General features: G+C 34.1%; 1 long non-coding RNA gene across 12 annotated transcripts; it reads right to left on the bottom strand.

The window, feature by feature from the left end:
* Window positions 1-19,663: 19,663 nt before the first annotated feature.
* LOC110915573 lies at window positions 19,664-23,687 on the bottom strand. Of its 12 annotated transcripts, XR_004860879.1 has the most exons (12): window positions 23,325-23,687; window positions 23,108-23,184; window positions 22,847-22,929; window positions 22,644-22,726; window positions 22,390-22,473; window positions 22,269-22,301; window positions 21,762-21,868; window positions 21,030-21,072; window positions 20,586-20,846; window positions 20,445-20,519; window positions 19,978-20,035; window positions 19,664-19,815 (listed from the first exon to the last, which is right to left on the bottom strand). It is a non-coding gene; the product is annotated as an uncharacterized LOC110915573 (long non-coding RNA). The 12 variants fall into 12 exon arrangements; XR_004860880.1 differs by lacking the exon at window positions 21,030-21,072 and having other exon boundaries at window positions 22,847-22,961; XR_002579061.2 differs by lacking the exon at window positions 21,030-21,072 and having other exon boundaries at window positions 22,847-22,952.
* Window positions 23,688-24,206: the final 519 nt, after the last annotated feature.

Below are 24,206 nucleotides of genomic sequence, written 5' to 3'. Positions count from 1 at the left end.
TTATTTGTCGAGGCACAATCCCAAACTAATCGCCAAATTAGTTCTGTGTTTCTTCATAGGCGCCCACCGATTTTTTACAATCACATTTTCATCTTCTTCTCTGAGCTGTTCTTTTTCTCTCGATCAATGGCTGATCAGGGAATCTCTTTTTCACCCATTGGTGCACACGCTCAAGCAGGTACGGTGGAGGACATCGTGCATGTTCAAAACCTGCCTATTGATGAGTTCACCGGGGGGAGGGGGGGTCTGTTAGTGCCAGCACCATCAAACATCTCTGCGTTGTTAGGATTACCGAAAGTAGCTCCTTGTTATTTTGAACTTCTTTGCCATTTGTGATTTTGTGTTTGTACTTTAAGAATTAGCTCCTTGCTATTCCCCTCTTTGTGTGTTTTATAATCCTCCTTGCCATTTGTAATTTCGTGTTTGTACTTTAGGAAGTAGTTCATTGCTATTCCCCTCTTTGTGTGTTTTATAATCCTCCTCGTCGTTAAAAAAAGTGTGTAACTCTCCAGTTTAAACTCTGGTCTAGTTTTAAAAATTAGTCTACCTACAAAATCGCCAGGTTTTTTACATGTTCTGCTTGATTCGTTCAAAACGGATTATCGCAAGACTACAAGAGGTTAAAAAACGTAATTTAGCAAGCCAGTCCGGCCCATGACATTATAGCCTAGTGGCATCTTGGGTGTGATAAGACTTATGAACGATTAGGTTCTGGGTTCGATTCCCATAAGGGGGTTTTTCAGATTTATTGGGTATCCTCCTGAATTGGTGGTGCATAAGCATTATTGCATAGTGGATATAGATATGATCGGATGGTTCCACTGGTGGCACGATGATACTTTAATGATTTGTCAATAATCCAAATTTTTCGTTTAAAAAAAGAAAAAACAAGCCAGTCCGCTTTAGAGGATTAAAAATGCAATTAAAGAAGCCGGTGGCGGTTGGGAGAATTAATTAGAAAAGAATTAGTACGTTAACATTTTTGGAAAAGCAATAACAAACAAACTTTCTATTTCCATGTTATTGATGATAGCATTTTTGTGGGCAACAATTACATATACGTATTGTCCACATGAATTGACCACATTTAAAATTACATCTCTAAAATCTAAATATAGCAAATGATGTCTAGATCAACTGGTGGAAGGCTTGCATTTCTCTTGAGAGATGCAGGTTTGACTCCCACTTGGTGCAGAGTGAGGCATTGGTGGGCAATGATAGGAGACCCAGGGAAACCTGGGTTGGATCCTTGAGCCAAACGGGTTTTACCGGTAATTTCACCGTCGTGCCTACGGGCGGGTGGGTTACCGGGTTTTCCCCGGAATTGGTGGTGGACTCGGGTTACTCTCGGAGTACTCCGTTTGTCCAGTGGGTGCCCCGAGAGTGCTCGGGATTGAGTTTGTTGGCCGTTAAAAAAAAAAAAATCTAAATATACATATTTTTTTTCTTTCGATTAATTAAAGTTATTTCCCAATAAACATGAATGCTACATAATGAATGTTTGTCAAATTTTTTTCTTCCGGATACGAATCCCAACTCGTACACGATGATCAAGTGATTATCTTTTATTATTTGAATTTTGAGTTAATTGCGCGGATGGTCCCTGTGGTTTTTCATTTTTTCATGTTTAGTCCTCACCTTTTCAAAATAGCATGTTTGCTCCCTATGGTTTGCTCACTTGTTACTCCGGTAGTCCCTAAAGTGGATGAAGGTTAGTTTTTTCAGTTAAGTCTATGCGAAATTACTAAACTACCCTTAATGATAAAAAAATAATACTAAAATCAAGGAAATAGATGTGTGGGCCTCATCTTTTAAAAACTAAAACATCCGTGAACCTTCTTCTCTATAACCACCGCCTCCAGCCACCGTCTCCACCTTCCACACAAGCACCTGCAAATCCACCTCCTTCCTCCACCACCACCTCCTTTCACCACAACCATAACAACCTCCTTTCACTACCACACCACTCTTCTGCTCTCTACCAAACAACCCCAAACCTACCAAACTGCGCATAAACCATCATAAACACCTAAAAAGAGGGTTGCCGGAAAGTGAAGCGGCTGCGGTTGGTGGAGCCGGATCCGGAGCCGTTGGAGCCGGTAGGTCATGTTTGCGGGTTTAAGTTGACCAGAACAATTCTTTCCACAATGGCGCGTCCTCAAAACTATTGCCGTTTGCCACCAAAAACCACCATCGGAGATCACCACCGCTGCTCCGAATCTTGCCGCTTATCGCTGCCCCAAGATGCCAGCCATCGCCCTGTACTCTATCGGCTCTGTATTTTATTTTTCTCCTCTTTTCTTACACAGCTAACTCACTTTTGTTTGGTTAATTGTTTGCTGAGACATTTTTAGGACTTGATTGTTAATTGTTTTTGGGATTTGATTGTTAACTGTTAGGAAGAAGACTAATTGTTTGTGGGATTTGATTGTTGATTGTTTTAGGGATTTGAATATTAACTGTTGGGAGAGAGTTATGGGTGGATTGGGTTGGAGGTGATGGCAAATTGTGGTAAGTGGTGGCAGTGGGTGGGGTTGGTGGTAGATGGTTTATGGTGTTGGTAATTGAAAAGAAGATTTAGGGATGTTTTAGGTTTTAAATATAAAAGATGGGGACCACACATCTATTTCCTTAATTTTAGTATTATTTTTTTTAGAGAAAAATGCCCGGATAGTCCCTGTGGTTTCACCTTTTTTCACCTATAGTCCCTATCTTTCTAAAACTACTTGAATAGTCCCCAAGTTTTCAAGTTTTGTTCTCGGATAGTCCCTGGGTCTAACTTCAGTTTATTTTCTCTGTTAAAATGATGTGAAATGACAAAATACCCTTTCCTCTGCATCTTCTTGAAGAAACCCTAGAACTCTCATTTTTGTTCAAATACTCACACACATCTCTTGGTCTGCTCTCTCCCACTCGATTCCTAGGAGGTAACCACAACCAGATTCACACAACAATCATCTTCCCCACACACCTAAAATCTCTCCTCCTCTCTCTCCCTGCTCGATGAAGACCGGCCAGCCACCATCACCGGTGGTGGTTCACGGCGATGTAGCAGAACCCCACCCCTCATGACATGGAATGCAAGCGCATCCGTGTTCTAGATCACTTCAAGAGTACAATTATATAAACATTGTATTGGTTATACAATTAGGTTTTGATGAGGTGGCGTTTGTCTGCAGATAGACGAGAATGTTCAAAGGGAAATCATCAATCACAGGTCTCTTAGACATCCTAACATAGCTAGGTTCAGAGAGGTTTGTTCGTTTTCTTTCGCTTTTGGTATATCATGTTTAATAGTCAATCGGGCTGCAAACGAAACGGCTTATTCTTATTCGAATCTTGTATTTCGTTGCAGCTCATATTGACACCGACCCATTTGGCGATTGTGATGGAATATGCTTCTGGGGGCGAATTATTTGATAGAATTTCCAATGCAGGGCGCTTCAATGAGGACGAGGTACTTTTTTGTTTATTTGTTGTTTTTATATTCTGAAAATGATTACTTTTGTTCGTTTTTCACAGGCCCAGGAGTGGGTGGCGTGTCTATTGTTCTGAAAATGATTACTTCTGTTCGGGAGTGGGTGGCGTGTCTATTGTTGAGTGGCGGATGGTGGTGGTGGAGGGTGATGGTGGGTGGAGGTTGAAGATGAAGTGTGGTGGTGGGGTTTTATAAATAAAAAGAGAAAAATGCCCGGATAGTCCCTGTGGTTTCGCCTTTTAAGGAACGGGTATTTTTGTCATTTCACACCCTCTTAACAACCATTTAACAGAGAAAAGTAACTGAAGTTAGACCCAGGGACTATCCGAGAACAAAAATCGAAAACTTGGGGACTATTCAAGTAGTTTTAGAAATATAGGGACTATAGGTGAAAAAAGGTGAAACCACAGGGACTATTCGGGCATTTTTCTCTTTTTTATCATTAAGGGTAGTTTAGTAATTTCGTATAGACTTAACTGAAAAAACTAACTTTCATCTACTTTAGGGACTACCCGAGTAACAAGTGAGCAAACCATAGGGAGCAAACATGCTATTTTGAAAAGATGGGGACTAAACGTGAAAAAATGGAAAACCACAGGGACTATCCGCGCAATTAACTCTTTGAATTTTAATCTTCTTATTTAGTTGCTTATTTTGTGTGGATTTAATTTCTAGTTTATTTTTTGTCATTGGTTATAACGTAGGATTTAGGATTATTGATTTAGCAGACTTGTTTTATTTTTATATAAAGAATTGTAATCAAGACCCTTTATGGCTTGAGACAACATATATACATTCAATTTCAAGCTTTTGAATGAATTAGTGGTTTTGAGTCATTTGAATGTGCTTCATGTCTACATTAGTGTGTATTTAGAAACCAATGGTTGCATGTGTGCCGGTATGTTAGAAACTTGCTATGAAAAAAAAATATATATTGGAATCTACACATTGATCCTTTACTTCTATAAGTTATGAAAATGTTCATTTGTTAACATGTTTTTTGGCATTGGGAAAATACTCTTATTCTTTTTTTAACTTTAACAAGTATTTGAGTATACTCTTTCTCTTATCTTAGATGATTGGATTGGATTGGATTGGATTGGATTCTAAATTGTAATAATTTAGTATTACCCCTCTCCCCCCTCCCCCCACGCGTTGCGGCGGGGGGCGTAAACCTTGCCAAGTAGCACCAATGCTACACAACTGTCAGCGACCACCAACACCGAAAAAACTCGTAAAAATAAAATAAATAAAAAGGTAAAAGTAACATTGAACGAAAAGAAAAGGTAAAATCGTTGAACCACGCATTTCCATTGTAGCATGTTAATGCGAAGAAATTAGACTGAAACGTATAATATAGAAAAAAGGACTCGCATGTTGCAACGAACCTGTCAAGTAGGAAAAAATAGACGCGTTGCGAGGTATGTTAAATGGGAAAAAAATAGACTAAAAAACGTTGAATCTCACACGCATGTTGCGGCGTGTTAACTCACAAAACTTAGTATGAAACGTAAAACAGACAATTTGCAAAAGATGAAAAGTATTGATATCAAAGTTGAAAACAAAAAAGTGTTAAAGTTAAATTGTAAAAGATGAAAAACTTTAGGTTAAAAGCAAAAAAAAATTCAAAAGGGTTAAAATGCAAATGATAAAAATCTTTAGATTAGAAATGAAAAACCAACTTAAAAAAAAACTCCCATACTTGAAGGAGTACAACTTCATGAAACACCAAAATGTTACTTTATTTATAGTTTGGGAATTGTAGAAAACATAAATAGTTTTTATGTCTAAATGTACAAGTACTTGATATTATAATAATAATAATAATAATAATAATAATAATAATAATATTAATAAGAAGAAGAAGAATTATTGTTTGATGAGGTACAACTGTGATGCATATCTATTTTAATATATATATAAAAAGTATATCGTACATTACGGCTTAACGTACTTTACGTACGACAACGTGTGTGATTTGTTCTATAACATGTGTGATTAATGTTTTCAATATGCGTGATTATTGTGTTTCAACATGCGTGATTTTGGATTTTTGAGTTATAACGTGCGTGATTTTAAAATGAACGTGCGTAATTACCTGTCGTACGTGATGTGCGTTAAGCCGTAATGTACGTTAACCTTCCTCTGTATATATATATATATAGGGAGAAGATCATCCGAGAACCACCTCTTATTGTGAGAACCGCGAGAACCAATGTGAACACACCAAAAATGCCTAAAAATAGCTAAAAATCCCACAAAATTTTCTTTTTTAATATTTTTTATATAAAAATCGCTACTTTTCGAATCCAAAAAAAATTTTCTTTTTAATTTTTTTTTGCCACTAAAAGTAGCGATTTGAGCATAAAAATATTAAAAAAAAATTTTTAGAGTTTTTTTTGATTTTTTTAGATTTTTTTAGATTTTTTTAGGTTTTTGGGGGGGTTTAGTTTTTAGCATTTTAGCTTGGGAGGGGGGTGGGGGAGGGGGTTTAGGTTTTTTTTTTAGGGGAGGGGGTTTAGGTTTTTTTGGGGGTTTTAGTTTTTAGCATTTAGCTTTGGGGGGGGTTAGGTTTTTTTTTTTTTTTGGGGGGGGGGGGGGTGGGGGGTTTAGGTTTTTTGGGGAGGGGGGGTGCGGGTTAGGTTTTTTTATGTTTTTTAGCTATTTTAGGTTGTGTTCACATTGGTTCTCAAGGTTCTCACAATAAGGGTGGTTCTCGCATGAGCCTCTCCCTATATATATATATATATATATAGGACAAAGATCCGTTAGGAACCACCCCTTATTGCGAGAACCGCGAGAACCAGTGTGAACACAAACAGTAATTCCTAAAAAAATCTAAAAAACACCCAAAAATTTTTTTTTTATTTTTTTACTATTTTTTTTGAAAAAATCGCTATATTTTGTTAATAAAAAAATTTTCAAAAAAAAAAAAAATTTCGAGTAACAGTTATCCATGCACATGTGCATATGTGTCGTTTCTTTGTCAAATTCTGTAATTCATTACAAATAATAGTCAATTGCACTTTCATTTACACTACTACGTGTAATACACTATCTTTTACATTACCAATGTTAGAAATGCACATGTGCATCTATATGTATCAACAGGAAATAAGGTGTTTTGGTACACTACTTTCTCTTTCATCTATCATTCCATCCATAATACACAAGCATGCACATGTCATTTCTGTCATTTCTTTGACAAATTCCGTAATTCATTACATATATTAGACAATTGCACTTTCATTTACACTACCATATGTAATACACTACTTTTTACATTACCAATATTAGAAATGCACATGTGCATTATATGTATCAACATGAAATAAGGTGTTTTGGTACACCACTTTGAATACACTTTCCCTTTCATCTATCATACCATCCATAATACACTACCATTACCTCCTACCATCCATAATACAATACCATTACCTCCTACCATCCATAATACAATACCATTAACAATATTTTCACTTTATTACATGTATGTAAACACCATTTATACCATCCAATCAACATATTACATAAAAAATTGACAACTATAACCAAACCATCAACCACTAGATATAACTAACCAAAAAACATGCATATGGGTCTACTTCTCCATTCAAAATCACAAACTTTTTGTACCAAAACACGTTATATCATGGTTATACCTAATTATGCACATGTGCATTTTGAATATTGGTAATGTAAAAAGTAGTGTATTACTAATGGTATTGTAAATTAAAGTGCAATTGTCTATTCCTGATAATGTATTACCGAATTTATTGAAGTAATGATACATATGCACATGTGCATAGATAACTGTTACTCGAAAAAAAATTTTTTTTTTTTTTTTTTTTTTTTGTGGAACGAAATATAGCGATTTTTTGTTAAAAAATATTAAAAAAAAATAAAAAAAATTTTTGAGTGCTTTTTTGATTTTTTTTAGATTTTATTTTGTGTTCACATTGGTTCTCGCGGTTCTCGCAATAAGGGTGGTTCTCGCATGAACCTTACCCTATATATATATATATATATATATATATATATATATATATATATATATATATATATATATATATATATATATATATATATATATATATATATATATATATATATATATATATATATATATAGGGTGCTGCTAGAATGAGAACCACCCCGAGTTGTAAGAACCGCGAGAACTACACCCCACGGAGCGCCGTTCGCCATGATTTTTTTTTTACAAGTAGATGTGTGTATTATAAACACAGCCGTAAAAAATCATGGCGAACGGCGCTCCGTTGGGTGTAGTTTTTTACACCACAAGTTTGGTATTTTTTAATTTTTTTTCTTTTTTCTTTTTTTTCACCAAACTTGTGGTGTAAAAAACTACACCCCACGGAGCGCCGTTCGCCATGATTTTTTACGGCTGTGTTTATAATATACACATCTACTTGTAAAAAAAAATCATGGCGAACGGCGCTCCGTGGGGTGTAGTTCTCGCGGTTCTTACAACTCGAGGTGGTTCTCATTCTAGCGGCTCCCTATATATATATATATATATATATATATATATATATATATATATATATATATATATTAGGGGATCGCTAAAATGAAAACCACCTCTAGTTGTAAGAACCATGGGAACCACTTTCTAGCCTTTAGATCAACAAGATGGGTGGATGAGATTAAAAGTAACAAAAATTAAAATTAAATACATTTTGTCTTATTATGTTTTTAATATTTTAATCCAAAAGGGTAGTTTAGTAAAATAATTCTTTTTTGTCTTTTTCTCTTTATTATTTTTTAATTACTTTTTTGTTTTATTATATTACTTTTTAGTTTTATTATATTAGTTTTTATTTTTTTTAAAAGATTTTTTTATTAAAAACATTTTTAAATTCAGAATTTTTTAACAAAGACAACTTTTTTTTGCGCGCCGGTTTTTGCACGCCGTTTTTACGCATCGTTTTTTAATGGGTCATTTTTTCACGCCGTTTTTTACGCTCAACTTTTTCAAATGTCATTTTTTTTTAACGCGCCGTTTTTTACGTCCCGTTTTAACACGGCGTTTTTTATGTCCCGTTTTATTTCACGGCGTTTTTATGCGCCACATTCACGCCCCTTGTTTTAGGCGCCGTTTTATCACACGGTTTTTTACGTTTTACAGCTTACGTACAAAAAGGTTTACGTTTTATGTTTTACGTTAAAAAGTTTACGTTATTTTTAAACTTTTTACGTTTTACGTTAAACTTTTTACGTTTTACGTTAAACTTTTTACGTAAAACTTTTTACATTTTACGAAAAACTTTTTACGTTTTACGAAAAAACTTTTTACGTTTTACGTAAAACTTTTTACGTTTTTACGTTAAACTTTTTACGTTTTACTTTAAAACTTTTTACGTTTTACGTGAATATTTTTTACGTTTTACATAACACTTTTTACGTTTTACGTTTTTTATGTTTTACGTTAAAAAGTTTACGGGTTAACTTTTTTTTACAAAAACTTCTTTACGCAAAAACAAACGCACCCAGAAATCGCAAAACTCGGGAGATGTCTCAGATATATCGTTATCATCATCGACTAGGGGGGGAAACTAAAAACCAACAACATCAAAACAAAGTCTATCTCGAAAAAAAATGGGGTTTGGCTCAGATTAACGGATAATCAAAAGGCTGCAAAAGAGGGGTTGCAGGTTTAAAAAAACCTACCCTCCGCCGTCCTTGTCGCGCCATCGTCATCAAAATGGGCGTTTTTTTCATCATCGCCGCCCACATCCAACATATCAAACCCACAAAAGTCCACTGATCAAAATCACCAGATAAACAAGAACACAGGCAAAAAATCAAAGAAACCCAACCAAAAAATCAAACCATCAAACCCACATAGTCGACAGAACTTGAGCCGGTTGAGCCAAACTTAACCCCGAGCCTGAACATGTACCGAACTTAAAGCTTGAACCACCTTCCACTGCCTGTTACCGCCGCCGTGAACAAGTCAAACCACGCACCACCACAGTCACCGCCACCGCTGGTAACTCCGGCGCCGGTTGCCATCTTCATTAACATCATCATCTTCGTCCCCATTAATCAATGATTGGAACGACTTCAAATAGAAGAGAAATAGTAGCAGAACCACAACCACCGCCGTGTCTTGCCGGCGACCACCACCATCACCACCGCGACACCAAAATCCCCAAAAAAATAAATCAGTAAAGTAACCACGAAACTTCCCGAATCTAAAAGGAAACGACACTTTCCGGAGAAAGTTAAGAAGATCGGGGCTGTCGGAGTACACAGCGACCGGAGGGGTCGCCGGAGACGTCAGTTCCTTCTCCCGTCTCTCGGCATACCGGCGTCGGAGACACAGCGACCGGAGTGGGTCTGGTGTTTGGGAGTCGCCGGTGTGGAGGTGTGGTGGCGGTGGTGCAGGTAAGTTATGGAGGGGTGAGGGTTTTGGGGTTTCTTTATGAAGAAGAGAGAGATGATGGATTTTTGAATGTTCTGAAACAATTTCGAGAGAGAGAGAGAGAGAGAGAGATGAGAGGTTTTGTTTTTTTGGGGAGTGATAAAAGTCAGACATTAATAGGAGAGAGGAGAGATGAGAGATTAGACATTTATAGGAAATGACCATATTACCCCTTTTCCTGATTGGTTGAGAGTGGTTCTCGCGGTTCTTACAACTGGAGGTGGTTTCTATTTTAGCGGCTCCTTATAATATATATATATATATATATATATATATATATATATATATATATATATATATATATATATATATATATATATATATGGTGAGGTTCTAGAGTGAACACTAGTGTATTTGCGAACTGAGTGAACAAATTTTGGCCATTGATCTACACACGTGTATGGTCAGGATCTCATCATCAAATCGTAAAATACACTAATGTATTTCAACATCCAATCCTGGTCATTGATCTATACACGTGTATGGCAAAGATTAGTTCATTCAGTTCGCAAGCTACACTAGTGTTCACTCTTGAACCTAATCCTATATATATATATATATATATATATATATATATATATGGGACAACTAAAATGAAAACTATCCCCAGTTGCGAGAACCGCGAGAACACCTTTCCACCAATCATACTATGATACATATGCACTATTATTTTAAAACATAAAGATAAAGGGTAATATAGTAATTTACTCAAGGGTTGAGTTTATTTCAGAACTCTAAATAACTACAAAACTTTCAGAACTCCTAATAAACAATCATTTTAGATATAAGTTTTTGTATTTAGGATCTTTTTATTATCTATTATATGTATTTCTTTGATTACATACATGTTAAAAGTAGTTTACACATGTTTAATTGCTAAAATTATATATATGTGTCATAACTAACTACATATATGTAAAAAAAATTAGTTTAGATATGTGTAATTATAAAATTACATATAAAAATGATAAAATTACTCTTAACATGTATGTAATCGTAAAAATACACATAATAAATGATAAAATTATCCTAAACATAAAAATATATAAAAAAGATTGTTTATTAGGAGTTCTACGAATTCTGTAAATATTTTTTGTTCTGAAATGATCCTGACCCAGTTACTCAGTATGTCAAATCTCTTTTAAAGTCTTCTCTCTTTCTCCTTCCATCACACATCAACAACATCAATCAATTTCTCTCTCTTCTCTCATAATTTGTTTTTTTTTTGTATTATTAAATTTATCGTCTTTTATTACCATTTTTGTCTCATTACATTAATTGTTTTTTATTAAAAATCAATTTTTTTTTATTAAACAAAATTTTAAAATCAGATTTTTTACAAGATTTTTTTACAATAAAACGTTTTTTCAAGCCGTTTTTTACGCCCCGTTTTTTTACGGTCCGTTTTACGCCCCGTTTTTCGCGTCCCATTTTTTTGTCGTATTTTTTTACGCGCCGTTTTTTACGCCCCGTATTTACGCGCCGTTTTATCACCGTTTTTTTTACGAGCCTTTCTTACGTGCCGTTTTACATCACGTTTTTTTTAGCGCGGCGTTTTTTACGCCTCGTTTTTACTTTCATAAAAAAAGTCTTTCGTAAAAAAAAACTTTTCGACAAAAACGTTTTCCGTAAAAAAAGTTTTTTCGTAAAAAAAAAGTTGTCCATAAAAAACACGCCGCGTAAAAAAAAGGCGAGTAAAAAAAACACGGCGCGTAAAAAACGACGAGTAAAAACGGGGCGTAAAAAATGCCACGTAAAAAAACGGCGCGTTAAAAACGGGGCGTAAAAAAGCGGCATGTAAAAAAGCGGCATGTAAAAAAGCGGCTTAAAAACAGCGTGTAAAAAACGGCGCGTAAAAAACGACGTGTTAAAAACGGGTGTAAAAACGGCGTGTAAAAGGGGCGTAAAAAACGTTGCGTAAAAACGTTGCGTAAAAAACAGCGCGTAAAAAGGGCGCGTAAAAAACGGGGCGTAAAAACGGCGTGTAAAAACAGCTCGTAAAAATTTTTTTTTTGGTAAAAACATCTTTAAAAAGATTGTTTTTTTGTAAAAAAAAATTGATTTTAAAATGTTTTTTAATAAAAAATTCTCTTTTTAACAAAAAAACAATTAATATAATGAGACAAAAAAGAAATAAAAAACATTAAATAAAAATAAGACAAAAAAGCAAATTTACTATACTACCCTTTTGACATTAAAATATTAGAAACATAATAAGACAAAAAGAATTTAATATTAGTTTTAATTTCTTTTAATCTCATACATCTATCTCCAATATCCAATGGTTGAAAAGTGGTTCTCACGGTTTTCGCAACGGAATGTGGTTTTTATTTTAGCGGTCCCCCAATATATATATATATATATATATATATATATATATATATATATATATATATATATATATATATATATATATATATATATATAACCAACCAGATTATGCCAACCTAAAGGGTATTTTAGTCATTTACCCAAATGTCAAATCTTCTCTCTCTCTTCATTAAAGTCATCTGACTTTAAATACCTCTCTCCTCTCTCATCTCTCATCTACTTCTATCTTCAACTCTCTCTTTAATTAGATTCACATATCTTCTTTTCCACCATTTTTGAATCCCCTGCCCTTCTTTAATTAGATTCACATCTACTTCTATCTTCAACTCTCTCTTTAATTAGATTCACAGATCTTCTTTTCCACCATTTTTGAATCCGCTGCCCTTCTTCTTTCCCACCTTTTGGATCTATGTTGATACCGCCTCCACCGTCACCCCTTCCGCCGCCACACACCCCACCTCCGTCGTCACTCTGCCACACAGAATACCGCCGCCACACACCCCACCTCCGCCGTCACTCTGCCACACAGAATAACGCCGCCACACACCCCACCTCCATCGTCACACGCACACAAAAATCAGATATGCGCTCTCTCTCTCTCGATGGTTGTGTTTTTTGCGGCGGTGTGTGGTGAACGGTGGGTGTAGGGCTTTGTAACAGTGGGTGAACGGCGGTGTGGTGGTGAACGGCGGCGGCGGTGTGTTGGTGACTGTCACAGCCCCGACCCCATCTTAGGAGCGGGAGCCGCGAGCCAGTTAGATGGTATCAGTGCTTATTAATTTGGCAGCGGAAATTTTCATCAGGACCGTAGTTAGGAAATATTTTTATCAGAGTTAAACACCAAAATGTTTAAAATAGATAAATAGGATAAAACCAAAGTTTCTTTACAATACATTTATAGGGATAAACCATAATTATTGAAAACAAAGTCTCCTTTTTATTTAGGTAACTTTTATAGCCACTTTTCTAAGCCTTCAGTGCTCTCCAGCTGGCTTCTATTAACTTCACACTAAGTTACCTGAAACGCGTTTTAAAAACATTTTATCAGCAAGAAATACTGGCGAGTGAATCCCAATTTAATCAAAACAGGTTTTATCATTTCACAGTATTGAGAGCGATTACAATGTTTACTTCTACACAATTACTCATTCAGTATTGTCAATCCTGACTGGTGGGTCATATTACACATTGGCTAACTCTTTGTCCAATGGTAACGTGTTCCACATTTTGTATACAAAACCCCAACATACCGGCAGTAATTGAAGAATTACAAAGACTCAATCACTACTATTTATAATTTAAAATAATTAAGATTTTGTAAAAACAGTTTACAAAAAGAAGATTACTCACATTACTACTTTAGGTTTTTCCTTTGTGATTTCCTGGTTATAATCTATTAATTAAACAATGCACACGCATTAGTATAATAACCCAATTTACATTAGTTATACCCTCCCCGAGATGGAAACTCCAACGACTACGTCGGGCAGAGCCTCGACAGCCGTTACGGAGCACTAGATCAATCGGGCAGCGTATGTAATACGTAACCGGGGGTTAAAATACTTACAACGAGGCAGAGCTTCGCTATTTTAGTAGGTATAATTCCCGGGTATAATTTTAGCTTTAGAGAATTGAGAGATTCAGAGGGAATTCGAAGTTTTGAACGATTTTGAGTTGAATGCCGATGCCCTCTATATATAGTGCTGATCATCGAGTCCCTCGCGCCCCGCGACGTAGCCAAGGGTGGCTTTCGCGGCCCGCTAGCTAGGGGGTCTAGGGCGTAGCTGGGACCAGTCACACGCATAGGTTTGACACGCACTCGACACGTGGTGGCACCGGGTAAGGGCGGGTGGCCAGGCGCTCGCGCCCCGCGACGGCCCTCAAGGGCTCTGTCGTGCCCCACCAGGAACCATTAAAATTTGTTTTTAATTAATTTTTATTAAAATAAAGGTATTTTGGGCCATTTCTCATATCCGGGGTGTATTTTATGACGTCTAGGGGTGTCAGAGGTGTTTTAGGAGGGTTGTTATATTATATAATAAAATATATAATCCACTCGTGTTAAGCATAGTAACCCAACTCAACTTTATCAATATGTCACGAGACAGTTCCCCAACGTACTTAGTCGGGCAGAGCCTTGACATGCGTTGGTGGGTCCTAAATCAATCGGACAGGGTATCGATTCAGCGATCAGGGGTTACAACACTTAAAACGGGGCGGAGCTTTGAATGAATTATTAAAGAAAGTTATAGAAACTGAGGGTGAGATCGAGAGCAGTTTGAAAGGTCTGTTGTTTCCTATTTATAGTTGAAGATGTCCTTGGAGTGCACGCAACTTTTAATTTTTCTATCATTCTTATCAATACACGTAGACAAGAGTTTGGAAAGTTTTAGTTTATTATTATTATTTTATTTAATATATATATAATTAATTTAACTGCTTCACTCATTTGGTGCGTATAACTTCTAAAATATGACGTTTTATAATATGCCATTAGAACGAGAATATTTTTATCTACATTTTGGCCTAAGTTTCATTAAAACGGAGTAAGGTTAATTATAACGTATTTTTATTGTTATAATTATTAAACGGTTCCTACGTTCGCCAAAGTACCTCATATTTCTAGTGGTCAACTTACCCATGATCTACCCGTTGAATAACATAAGTTTTTATACTCTTTATCTTATATTTTATAAATACAAATTTTGAGAATGTTACATCCTCCCCACCTTGTTTTAAATCTTGTCCTCGAGATTCACTGAAATGCGGAGGAATACCTTTAGTTTGTCACTGATCCTAGTTCCTAAGTATATTCTGGTCCTTGCTTTGAATTTTACTTTACTTTGACCAGAACTATTCTCTATGTTTTGAGACTCTTATCTTCTCAAGAGTTCTTAATGAAAGTAAAATTACTATGAGCGTAAGTTTTTTTAGATGTTTGTATCTTCGCACAACTTTTAGTTACAGGTTTCCTACGGTTTTAATAATCACAAGGGGAATTCTTATACTTTCGATGGCGTCCCAACTTATAGGGTTCATGTCGTTCATCTTGTCACACGAGTTACGAGACGGACGATCAAACGAAATAATGTTTGATATCGGAATTATAGAAGTATACGAGAGATTCCTGATGAATAAATCTAAAATTATTATTGACACCCTGTTCGTGATTTATTCCTAATGGTCAATCATTATGGTCTTTGGATTTCCTTATAGACATACATATCTATATAATCATATATTTTACATACAATAATATACACACCATTCATAAGGTCAAATGTATTTAACAGATTCATATTTTCAAAAACAGGTCAGATATCAGGTCATGGTATTATTTAGGGAATTCCATTAACATAACATATACCCCATCTTACCCGGTCTCGTCGGAGAGGTACCCCCATCTTATCCGGTCTCGTCGGAGAGGTACCCCCATCTTACCCGGACAAGCTGAAGAGTTTACCACATCATACCCAGTCTTGCCGGAGAGGTAAGTATCATTGTATTTCCCATAAATAGAATTTTTCTCAAATCATGATTAAAAGTGCATCATTTATTATGGCTTATATCAAGAAATAAGGAAATTAGTATTCTCATGTAGTGCTAATAAACAAGAAATAACAGTGGCCAAGTGTTATTGCTTATTTATCATACTTGCACTGTTCTAGTCATCATCCTCAGGGCATACCAATAACCATCACACTTTATCTACGCAAGTAATTGGCTTATCTCGAAGCTTCATACTATGGCATTTTTCTTAAGTTCAAGTCTAAATACTATTCTAGGTGTTACCAGTAATTATCAATATCCTAATTCTTTTGTTTAAGCATAGATATTATTATGGTTGTGGTTTTTCTTTTGCTTGGAAAATGGAGTTTTGACAAAAATATCATTGTTTCCATTGACACTATGGCTAGGTTCAATGTGAAGAGTATGTTCATAGTTAACTCTATTCGTGCTTACACAACATTGGATTCCTTCGTAAGGAATGTTTTATTGAGACAGATGGCAATTTTAAAACATAACACGTTTCATGATTTATTCTTATAATGACTTCATGTTTTCATATAAATCACTAGTGATATTTTCTCTTATATTTACAGAAGATATTTGATTATTATATTGTGTATACCATAAATTTTTTTATGTATAAGCATATATGTGAATATTTATTATTTAGAAACATAAAATTTCAAATCTCTAGTAAATATTAAAAGTTACATAATATATATATATATACACCACAAGTGGCCTAGTGGTGGAGTGACTTGGGTTCTTCAATGGAGACCCAAGTTCAATTCCCATTAGTGCCACTTTGGTGGCCACCGACACCCGCTTTAAAGCCGGACCGAGGACACTCGAGGTCTCGGGTTCGAAACATGTTTCTTACCCCTCTTTGATGGCTATGGGTATTTGCCGCCAGGGATCCTTGTCGGGTGGTGAACTGGGAAGGGAGATCCCTTCCACGGTCAGGGGTACCGTGCAACTACCCTTTTTTTCATATATATGTATAATACTAAATTATTTTGTAATATCTTTAATAAAATCCAACTATATAACCGATGGTACCAATTATCAAGCTTATTTCCATAACTTTATTCACCCTTTTATCAAGCTTATTTCCATATTATAGAACCGTATAGTACTAATAAAGAAGAAATAACAGTGGCCAAGTGTTATTGCTTATTTATCATACTTGCACTGTTCTAGTAATCATCCTCACGGCATACCAATAACCATCACACTTTATCTACGTAAGTAATTGGCTTATCTCGAAGCTTCATACTATGGCATTTTTCTTAAGTTCAAGTCTAAATACTATTCTAGGTGTTACCAGTAATTATCAATATCCTAATTCTTTTGTTTAAGCATAGATATTATTATGGTTGTGGTTTTTCTTTTGCTTGGAAAATGGAGTTTTGACAAAAATATCATTGTTTCCATTGACACTATGGCTAGGTTCAATGTGAAGAGTATGTTCATAGTTAACTCTATTCGTGCTTACACAACATTGGATTCCATCGTAAGGAATGTTTTATTGAGACAGATGGCAATTTTAAAACATAACACGTTTTCATGATTTATTCTTATAATGACTTAATGTTTTCATATAAATCACTAGTGATATTTTCTCTTATATTTACAGAAGATATTTGATTATTATATTGTGTATACCATCAATTTGTTTTATGTATAAGCATATATGTGAATATTTATTATTTAGAAACATAAAATTTCAAATCTCTAGTAAATATTTAAACTTACGTAATATATATATATATACACATATATATGTATAATACTAAATTATTTTGTAATATCTTTAATAAAATCCAACTATATAACCGATGGTACCAATTATCAAGCTTATTTCCATAACTTTATTCACCCTTTTATAAAAGTAGTACCTTGAAATAAACTTCTGTTAAATATATTGAAGATAATATTTTGGAATTAAAGGATGGATAAAAGTTTAGGGAAATAAATTACTCAAAATATAAACTTTCTGGACTCATGGGAACAATTTCATTTTTAACTAGTGGGTTGAACCATATTGGTTTAAAATATTAAAACTTAACTCTTAATTTATTGTATATTATTTAGAAAAATATTATAGTAAGTAATACAAAGTTTCACGCTTCTAAAATTGATTCTAAATATGTTAGGTATGTATATTTATATCTCAAACAATGATAATAGTAATTTGTTTAAAGATATTATAAAACTAACACCATAACTTGCTCTTTAAATAAACTATATAAAGGATAAATGTATTAAATACACATTTGAGTCAATTATTTTTATGTGGGGTATCCATTTTAAATTCTAGCTTGAAAATGGAATAATAACTAAAACGTTCAGGTAAATTTTAACATGCCGGGTAAAAATAAAATATTAAATTATTGATTTTAAGTTGAGTAAGAAAAGGGGTTTTCATTAATTATTTACTCTCTTTTATACCGATTGTAAAAACCATCAGACCCATCTTTTCTCTTCTTTTATCATACATCATAAAATAAAAACTATTATCTTTATTAAATATAATATTCTAAATGATAGAGAATAAAACATGATTATTTATATATGATTATAAAAATCTTTTTGAACATACAGTTTATTTGAATTATGTTATAGTTTTAAATGTATAAATTTTTACATGTATTCTACGTAAAATAAATATAAGGTATATATATTCTTCAAATAAAATAAAATTATAATATATATTATCCTATATTAATAATGAAAGCCAATGAATAGTAATTATAATATTATAATAGTATATAGTCCTTTTAATACTTTTATGGTTTTTATATTATAATAATAATGGCTATTATTATTATGATTAGTATAACTATATTTTCTTTTTCATTTTATTTATATTAAAGTTGGTTCCTTATGGAGAATATTAGTTATAAATTATAAGGTGTTTTATCTCTATAGGGAAAGTTTAGTCAGTTTTGGATATAACAAAATGTAAATAAATTAGATATGTAATTTGAATTATACATAATTAAAACTTAAGTAAATTATATAAATTAATTGAATTTTATACGTAATATAATTAAATATTTATGCAGTTTCATCATTATATACTTTTAATAGTTTATAAAATATATTAAACTATTTCATAAACAATTAATTGTTAATATATGTATCATTGTGTTTTAAATATGGAATTATATGTTTACTATATTATATTATATTAAAATAAATGTATTTAAATGTATCCTATATTAATAATGAAAGCCAATGAATAGTAATTATAATATTATAATAGTATATAGTCCTTTTAATACTTTTATGGTTTTTTTATTATAATAATGGCTATTATTATTATGATTAGTATAACTATATTTTCTTTTTCATTTTATTTATATTAAAGTTGGTTCCTTATGGAGAATATTAGTTATAAATTATAAGGTGTTTTATCTCTATAGGGAAAGTTTAGTCAGTTTTAGATATAACAAAAGGTAAATAAATTAGATATGTAATTTGAATTATATATAATTAAAACTTAAGTAAATTATATAAATTAATTGAATTTTATACGTAATATAATTAAATATTTATGCAGTTTCATCATTATATACTTTTAATAGTTTATAAAATATATTAAACTATTTCATAAACAACTAGGTTTTACCCCGCCGCGATGCGGCCGGGGCCTTACAATTTAGGATGTAACGCATACTAACGCTAGATGGAAGTCATGGACCGCCTCCCCACCCTTCAGCGGTGAAGGTTAAATAACATCAAACATCAACCATGTAAAACACATGACAATAAAAAACTTGAATTACACAAACATACAAACATGTTTCATAAGGTTAAACGTAGTGGGGCGCGACCAAGGGCCATAGCGCCGCTATGGCGCCGCCCACACCGCCCCCCCCCCCCCCCCCCCGGCGCCATGATCAAAAAAAAAACAAATGGCGTTAAGAATTTCGCGGCGCGAGAAAGGGTTTAAATGTTCTGCATTTTCCACTTTGGTCCCTGCATTTTACACTTTGGTCCCTGCATTAAAACACTTTGGTCCCTGCATTTTACACTTTGGTCCCTGCATTTTACACTTTGGTTATGATGGGTAGGGGCTTTATGACTACGGGCTCTAGTGATATAACGCCCCATAAAGCCCCCGTGTGACGTGGCACGACACGTGTCGCATAACGCCCCACAAGGGGCTTTATGACTACACATGGCCTAAGGAAAACAACATTACAGTGTAAGATGTTGATGACGTGTTGTGATAATCAATATTCTGCAGCTCTATTGCTCACCTTAAAATGAAAAAAAAACAAAACTTAAAGCCATCATGAAAATAAGGACAGAATTGTCAAGTAAGTTGCCTGGCACTACACAGCATTGTATGTGCTATATGCCTTCCTTGGTATCATAACAACTCATTTTGAGTTTTAAACTTCATATGTTATAAAGTAAAAATTCAAAGATGTAGCAGTGTAGTTCATCTATTCCAAACAGCTTCAAACACAATATACTTGCCCTTAGTAGACATTGTATATTTATTTACCAAGGGTATAGATTGGGTAGAAATAGTTTGAAAGACCTTAAATTAACTAATCACCAAACATTAATTTGCATGTAATGTTCTATCAACTTGCACTTTGTTTGAAAAACATATAAGCATGTCATCAATGTCATAAAGAGGATCTCGTGAACAAAACATACCAAGTTACAGGTTGGGGCCAGTTTCAATGCTTTTGTTGTGAGCCAGGCCAAATTCCTTCCAAGGTAAGGGCTAACCTAAAACATTAAAAGAAACTTAAAAAAAAAAAAAAAAACTAAATTAAAATAGAAAAAGAGAAAAACCTTCAGTCAGTTGTCCCTTAATTGCAACAATACCCATAAATGGCCATCACTCGGGTCGAAACAACTCCAAGCGCGCCCACTTTTGCCAAGCCAAAGTCCGATAATTTTACATTATAATCCTCACCTAGCAAAATATTTGGACCCTTCATATCCCGATATATAACCAATGGGTTCAATTGTCATGTAAATACTCTAACCCTCTTGCTGCACCAACTGCTATTATATTCATCCTAGAGTTCCAGTCGAGCCGTTTTGTGTGGGCTGCCAACAGGCATAAAATAAGAAGTTTCAATTAATAATATAACCCCATATAACTCCATTACTAAAAGGTAAGACATTTGATTCGTAAAAATTTGTAAATTAGGATCTTTAATGTGATATTTAAAGAGTCAATCTACTTCTAATTTCCAAAATCAAAACTTGATTAAAGCAATTAAAACTTACTGTTAACGAATTCCCATTCGAGAAAAGAAGCTAGTGGTTCAGCCTTGCATTGCATAGAAAATAATAATAAAAATAAAACGAACAAAAGAAGCTTAAATTACACGAATAGTTGCTTTGATTCACAGTTCGTTTTAGGTTTGGTTCTTAAGTATTCGAAACTACAATGGTAATCACCATGTTTAGAACTTATCATGCTTACAGTCCCTAAATAGATGTCTAATTTAACAGGTATGTTACCAAAAGCTATGAAAAACAAAATCCAAGGAAATATATTGGATCATAACTCTCTCTCAACCCTCCGACCTCCGTCAAAATTGGCATGCAGTTGACCTAAAGAAAGTCAATTTACAGAATTCTTTAAGCAAAAGGAATCCCGATTAGTTGCCTGCTTAGCAAGCATACAACACACATATTCAAGATGTAAGAGTCACGATTTGATATAAATGAGCTGCAGGGTAGTACATTACAACACAACGATGCACATAGCCTCCATTTCGACTAAACTGAAAGTTTCTCCATACAAAATTGACTAAACTCAATGTGCACAAAACTTGAAATCAAATTAACACGCGATAAAGATACTTTTCAGACTTCCAACGATGGCAATTCAAATCGACAATGTAGCACCCCTTATCAGACTTTCAACGATGCAATTCAATTATCCGTATTCAAAACTAAACATAAATCAACAACCGAACTCGGAGAAGACAGGAAGGTTACCGAAGAACTTACCTTGTGATGTTGTGAGTTGTGACAGATGTAGGGGTCTTCTCCCTACTTTCTTTTCGGGCTAGCTCAAACCCTAGGTTCCACAGCTATGGTAGCACCGCAACTGCAACCTTTTTGACCAAAAACTGTTAAGAGTTATTCCCCTCTTTCAAATGATAAGTCTCTAAAGTTGATATTCTAATTAATATTTGTATCAGTTTATCATAAAATACCAAGTATTGCAAATACTTGTTGGTCGATTACAATTTGGTGCCAAAGTAATTATTTTGGTAAAACCCACACCATACGAATACTATACTTTCAATTATAGAACATAGTCACGTACCAAACAAACATATGAAACAATAACTTAATAACTAAGAGTAAATCAAGTCAAGTGACTTAGTTACAAAGTAAAGTATTGCATATAGTTTTTGTGGTCAAATTATTGCCTATATAACTAATGAAATTAAGAGTTATCTAGACCACCAAAAAACTTTTGCGAGAAGTAGCAACTATCAGTATACTAACCAAAATCGTGGCAAAAAGCGAAGTAAGAACCAACTGCAAAAGAAAGATCAACATCATAAGCACCATCACAAAAGACTATTATAGCTCGAAAAAGATAAGTTCAATAAGAAGTGGAATGAACCTTGATAACAACCGATGAGGTCATCTTAGATTCCCCTCACTAAATTCAATTTTTTCAAGCCAGGAACCTTGCTATCTTCACAATCTAAAAATTCCAGCACACATTTATTCATTCTATTTAAAACGAATACAAAACTTCCAAAAAAACATACTTGTGGTCGACAACAACGGTAGTTCGCCGGGGGTCGTTTTCGTGGAATGCTCACTCTCTTTTTTGAAACAAACATAGTGTATATCATGTGCTAAAAAACTTACCTTTGTGGCATAAGCAGTTGAAGAACTGAATCTTGATATGCTTCCGTCTTCCAAATCTAAGCTAAAACCTGTAATACACTTACCTAAATCCAACGGTACATACAAACAAACTTAAATAATCAATAAAACAAACAGATCGAAAACAATGCCGACATACTTGAAGGCCAAATCTGATTGATAAATCTCCAAGTAATTTAGTCTACCTGATAATATATAGTCAATCAGGTACATGGCTTGCGTCATCCAAATAGCCAGTAATCAAGAAATCAACACCTTCAATAAAGCCCTGTTAACATGAAGTTGTTGCAACTATGCAACCTATAATCAATTTTAGGTGTAGGACAAATCTAAGACGCGTATCAAAGTACAGAGCCTGCTCTTTTTCTTCCTATAAGTATTCAAATGTTTTTTAAAATGTATTTTGATTCTTGGATGTAATAAAATATAATATAAGTAATTATCACCTGAAAACAAAGCATAAGATCGGCAAGAAGAACAGCCACCCATTCAGATGCATCACATGGAAGAGATCTTTGTCTCACTGGAATCACGAATTAGAAACATCAACACTAAAATCATCAACATCAACATCTTTCTCTATTGATTATTAGCAAGTTGCAGAGAAAAAAAAAATCAATATCTAACCAATTTAAAAAAAAAAAAAGATTTCAAATCGGTTACCTTAACAGTCCTCGGTGGCTCAGATGACACCAATCAACTCGATTTTGGTACATGCAAGATCGTATGGTTATCAGGTGCACCCGACAGAACCCTAGGTCACCGATCTTTATGAAAGAAGGTGGCCAAAAAAGTAATCGGAAACGTGGCCGCATAAAGAGAGTCGTAGAAGGCCACAAAATCAAAGCGCTTGTCGAAGAAGCCACGATGGCAGCCGTCGCGTCTCCGCCACGGGCACCGCAACCGCCAACATCTCTCTCACATCCCTCCGTCGGCCGTTGCGCTCTCTCTCTCCGGTGTGATAAATGAGCAGCTCAGCAGTAAGAGAGTGGGATGAATAAAAGGGGGAGTTACACGTAGGTGGGACAAGCGGGCAGAAAAACAATACACACAAATCCATAAAACAGAAGTACAACAATGCAAGAAAAAACACTTATGCACACTTTACAACCCAACTAAACACAAACATGTTACAAAATTATAATGTATAATTAATTGTTAATTGTTAATGTTAATATATGTATCATTGTGTTTTAAATATGGAATTATATGTTTACTATATTATGTTAAAATAAATGTATTTAAATGTATTAACAAGTATTTGTATAATGGTAAGTGAAAAGCACCTGATAGAATATAAATAATTAAATACATTATTTAAATATTACAGATAAATACTTACATCCAATATATAAGATTAAATATTAAATATTTACGTGTTTAAATATACCTTAATTTATTAGTAAAAATAAATTTCATATTTTACTATGATTTTTATATTAAAGTATGTATAGTAAATATTTATATAAGGTGGTATTATATTTTAATATTAAACTGTACTACGTGTATTTTAAATTTATCTAGTGGAATTCGCCGTGGTAGGTA

This window comes from Helianthus annuus, chromosome 6 (assembly GCF_002127325.2).
Source record: "Helianthus annuus cultivar XRQ/B chromosome 6, HanXRQr2.0-SUNRISE, whole genome shotgun sequence".
NCBI classification, from domain to species: domain Eukaryota; kingdom Viridiplantae; phylum Streptophyta; class Magnoliopsida; order Asterales; family Asteraceae; genus Helianthus; species Helianthus annuus.
Note: the sequence above shows the minus strand (reverse complement) of the source record. Positions and strands in the feature narration are given on the sequence as shown.